At 33.8% G+C, this 5,595-nt stretch overlaps 1 pseudogene; it reads right to left on the reverse strand.

Moving 5' to 3' along the window:
- Positions 1 to 2,562: 2,562 nt before the first annotated feature.
- On the reverse strand, positions 2,563 to 4,048 carry LOC106295784 (annotated as a pseudogene).
- Between the last annotated feature and the right edge of the window lie 1,547 nt (positions 4,049 to 5,595).

Genomic DNA, 5,595 nt, shown 5'->3' on the forward strand with positions numbered 1-5,595 from the left:
CGCTGTGTCGCTCCGGTCACGTCGCTCCCGCGACCTTATGGTGTCGCTCCGGAACGTCGTTGTAAGGTCGCTTTCGTGCCTCTGAGCGATTGAGACGTGAGCGACATCGGGGTGTCGCTCTGGCCAAGTCGCTCTGAAAGGGTGTCACTGCGACTTCAGCGACTTCACGGTGTCGCTCCGGTGAGGTCGCTCCCATGCACTGCTCGTCCAATGATCACCTTTATCACCTCTTTTGAGCTCCAAATGCACCCAAATGTCTTTAAGAACTCCATGTAGTACTCAAATACCTGATAAAAACTCATGTATGCAAAATGCAACATAAACATGGCTAAATCCCAGTCTATATGATCAAAATGCACATGGGTGAATGGATAAAACAGTGGAAATATGCAAGATATCAATCAACAGACTTCGCCTACAATTTACCCTTTGATTATTATACAACGAGATCACGATTTTATCCTTGACTGGGCATGTTCGTGCTTTTTGGTCGTATGCTATCCATGATATAGTACCATTCGGATCAGTTTCTATATAGTCATTTGTCTCCATGTTTCCTTTATTCTCAAGAACATAAATTTTCATTTGTTTTGTTTGGTTTTAAATTAAACACTCTTCTTCAGTCCATTTGCTATCATAAATTATTTCAATTTCGAAGGTCTCTATTCTATCTACTACTCATATTTTCTTCTTGTGTTCATCCTTTAACATTACTTAAAATACTATTATCAAGATCGTTATAGAGACGAATATATAAACACTAATTATAGTTCACGAAAAAAACACATTGAATAAATCTTTAGTGAAGAAACGAATGTATAGAAAAAGACTAAATAGATATGTTTATTCAATTGTACAAGATATATTCACTAATTTACCAAGCATTTTTGAGTTTTACTTTGTTTATAAAAAAGTACGAAAATAAAAGAAAAGGTGAGACATTGAAAGAGGACACAATGTTCTTTCACTATCTCACTTCTTTTGACATGTATTTATTCATCAAAGTAATGAAAATGGAAATCATAAAGACAGAAGGGCTCGTGATCCAACAATAATACACCAACAAGTACACTTTCATCTCTTTGTAAATCAAATATTGCAAGGAAGATAAATGCACGTTGTCACTACAGTAGCACTAGCAAACATTAGTTTTTCTGTTTTATCTATACTATTAAATCAGAATCTCCATTAAAATTCTACCATTAATTTTTAATTTATTTACATTGTCATGCCATTACTTATTTTAAAATCTTTTTAATTTATTTCACCCATTTAATAAGGAAACAAATCTTTTGAAAATAATTTTGTTTACATATACAAGTTTGTTTAGATTATTTGTAAATAATAAGTTTTTAGTTTGTTTATAAATAAGCAATTAATTATTCCTATTAGTTAGTTGTTTTTAACATTAAATAGTTTATGGATTTATTTAAACTAACATATCTCATTTTACAGTACAAATTTTTCTTTATTTGTCTTTTCAGGTTACAATATAAAATCAGTTAGAAATTTAAACCATCTAACTTTTATTTAAATAAAATGATTACTATTTTCATAGTATTGATATTTCTATAAAATCGGTTGTTTAGTATTTTGAAATATAGTTAGATAAATGAAGTATTTTTTTGAATAATTGATAAACATGAAAATTTATTGTGTTAGACTAATTTATTTTCATTATATAAATTACATAATTTAAATCAAAATATTTTTATATAAAATAAAATAATAACATATTTATGGCATCGAAAACATATATATACCCAAAAAAAATATTACAAAAATATTAGCAAAATTTAATATATTTTTTGCATAGTATATCTTTAGAATAAGATAAAATTTAATATAATTTATAGTATATATGTGCCAAAATAAAAATATTAATACAACAAAAATAAAATATCAAAAATTAAAGTTTTGTTAGAAAATAAAATGGCGGGTCAAAAATCTAGTTACTTATTTATATCCAGTGTCCCCAAAATGGTACTCGATGGTCTATGGGGAATTTATCTTTGGGCTGAGATTTACAGATTTGGGCCAAACACGCCGAAGTAGTATATATATTTGCCGCTCTTTTCTCCTTCAGATTCAGTCTTTGGATATGTCTAATTAATCTATTCAACTCGTGGAACTGGAAGCACTCGCAATTTTCAGATTCACCAGACGAGAGCTAGCATACTGGCTGAGATGCTGAGTGATTTCGTAATTTTATCATCCGACTCCGAGGCAATGCAACTGGTTGATATAGTCACACGAGAGTGAGCAATTAAGCATCACTTGATCACCTAAATTGTTGATGCAATGTAACCTCCACATACAATTATTTTGTTACCAACCGCAGATAAAGACACTTGCTCTGCAAACAATATACTGGTTATGTCATGATATGTTGACAGTGTCCTTGAGAAACGTTTCTAATGTAATTTTGAGCATCGATTTTGCTCTACAAGCAGCCAGGAAACATGTTTGGAGAACAGTAAGTCATACTAACTCGACCCAAAAAAAGTCAAACAAAGACACAACGATCAGCTATTAAAGATGCATACTAAACAAAGGCATCCATTCACTTAATAATTCTTAAGATGGGATTTAGGATATAAACTAAAAAACGCCAGAACCATGCCACAGTTATTCAAGGTTATTCTCTCGCACGGTACCTGGCTGATAAACACTGAAAACAAAAGGAGTTTTTAAGTCTCCCTACCTTCCTTAGACTACCTATACATCGTCCAGAATGCATGAATAAAAGAAAACCCACGACTGGTTCAACTATTCTAACCCTGGTACGGGTTCCCGCTGCCATCCCGGTTAGGTGGATAGTTGTTCTGGCACTGTGGCTGCTGCATTCCACCACTCTGCTGCTGGTAGTTGTTGTTACCTGACCATCCAGCATTTGGTGGTGGACCTCCTCCCATGTTGTTCTGCGGTGGTGCTCCTCCATAGTTCGGTTGTGGTGCTCCTCCCATGTTGGTTTGTGGTGGTGCTCCTCCGTAGTTTGCTGGTGGCCTCTGTCCTCCCATGTAGTTCTGCGGTGGTGCACCTCCATAGTTAGGTGGAGGCCTTTGTCCTCCCATGTTGTTAGGTGGTGGTGGGGGTCCCCCATAGTTCTGAGGTGGAGGAGGGCGTCCCATGGGAGGACGTTGGGGAGGAAAGCCTGCTGACATGTTGTCTCTTCGCCTTTTATCAAAGTTCCTTGGACGGTCATTGCGCTTGTTTTTGTCATTAGCTCTAGCGTTGTTCCTTATCCATTCCTCGTGGTACTTATGATCATAAGGGACAGCTCTCCCATCAATGAAAGGTTCCCCTAAAATCCAATATAAAAACACAAAACACATCAAGTTAAACTCTCTGATAAAGAACACCAGCAAGATGTAAACTCTCCACAATCAAAAGAAGAGTAAAGCAACGCCCTTTAAGTCTTACCTCCATAGTACTTGTTCCTCACATCAAGGTAAGAATCAGGAAGAACCCAACGCACATTTGGCAACTCTGTTACATACAAAAGTTAAAAAGCTAGTTCAAACACATAACTGGAGAAAAATTAAAACCTCAAGAAGTCAAAAAAATAAAACCTAAAGATCTTCAGACACAAGTGCACCGAAAGCAAAGTAACACCGATGCGAAACAGAGTAGATCTTCATCCTCGCTTCTTCTTCACTGTTCAATTTCAAAAACCAAAACATATCAGGTCCAAGCCAAAAGAAGAGACTATTGAAATTTAGGGTTTTACCTGCCAACAATCTGAGCTAGAGTTTTGATATAACCGTCAATGATCTCGTCTCTAGTGAGATCACCCTGAGGCGGATCCACAACCACAAGCCAATGCTCGAAATCGCACCCATCGAGCAAGATCGTCTCCTTGGGAGGCCTGCTCGACCAGTTGAGACTCGGATCTTTCAGAGAAGACGCCGTGGCCAGCGACAGAGAGGGGGCGGGATCGGCTGAGGAGAGACGGAGCCACCGGGGTTCTGGAGAGGGGAGCAGACGAAGCGAAGGATCGAGTCAAGAGCCTGGGAATGGAGCGAGAAATGGAACGCGTCGCCATGGAAGGAAGCTACGAAACCCTTGAGATAAGCCAAACAGAGGTTTTGCGAGGGTTTAATACTCAGTCGTGGGTAGTTTCGGTATTTCATAGCCGAGCAAAATATATCAGCGACATCTTCGGTCATTAACCCCTTTGATCTTTTATCAAATGGAGCAAAATGAACTTTAGCAACAGTTACATAAAATGATGCTAGTGATATTACTAGTTACTTTGCCAATTTAGTTGGTTTAGTATTTTTTTTTTTGTTTTATTAATTTATTGGCTGTAGCAATATGATATGTGATTGGTTGTGGTAGTACTAGTATTTGTTTTTTCCTTTTTTATACTACTAGTATATATAGAATGGATTTTACATTTGAGTTATATATGAACAGTAGATATGATTTCTAGTTTATGCCATGATACGATATTTTAAATAAAAACTAGATCTCGATCCGCGCAACCACGCAGATTTTTGTTTTCATTTATTTTTATATAAATATTTTGTTTTTAATTCTAAATTGGTATATATTATAATATATATGTGTCTATCAATTTTTAAAACATAATAAGTTTACGGTATATTTTTTCATTGAATAGATTTTTTCAAACTTTCACATGTATTTGTATCTTCTTCTATATAAATATTTTTGGATTATTATTTCATTATTAAAATCGTAACTATATATATAAAGACTAAAGATTAATCATTGTCAGATAATATGATTTTTGTTATTTAAAAAACATCTTTATAATTTTAAAAGTTAACATCGACAAATTTTTAAATAATTAACATATGGAAATATAATATAACAACATTAAATTATATTTATTTAATTTATACTATATATAAATCCAATGGATCATCTATTGTTTAAATCCAATTATTGATAGCCCAATAAAAATTTCTCGTAGGCTCAAAATTTAAATGATAAAATTAAAGATTAGGGTTTGAATGGTAACGAATGGAATGAAGAGGAACACTACGTTCCTTAACGTTTTTTAAAAAAAATTACCATTCATCAAGAATATTTTTTTCTCTTCGTTCCTTCTCATTTCTTTTTTTTTTAGAGAATTATAATGTAAATTTGTTCCTTGTTAATTTTCATAAGGAACCATCATTCTTCATCATTCCCAAAATTTTATTTCTATTCATTCCTAGTGTTCCTGCGAAAGTTACCAGTCACACCCTTAAATGTAACATGATTTTCTAGGAATAGGTCTATTAGATCCATTTAAAAAAAAATCACACATGAATCAAAGTTATTTATAATTATGATTTTTTAATTGCAAATGAAGTATTTTATACAGAGCAGTGTCTCAATAGAGGCTAATGACGCATTTGTTTCAGGGCCAAACTAAATTAAACTTGTTTTAGAGCATTTCCAATATAAAATTCCATTTTTTCTTTCAAAATGGAGTAAAAGTGAAAATGAAATAAAATTGTTTCAACTCTACTCCATTTTCCACTCTATAATGGAGTGATGAACAAAAAAAAATATATTATTCCATTTATGGAATAAATTTCATTATGAAGTGAGATATGAAGTTGGGTTGAAGAGTTTTTTACT

Source organism: Brassica oleracea, chromosome C1 (assembly GCF_000695525.1).
Source record: "Brassica oleracea var. oleracea cultivar TO1000 chromosome C1, BOL, whole genome shotgun sequence".
Taxonomy (NCBI): domain Eukaryota; kingdom Viridiplantae; phylum Streptophyta; class Magnoliopsida; order Brassicales; family Brassicaceae; genus Brassica; species Brassica oleracea.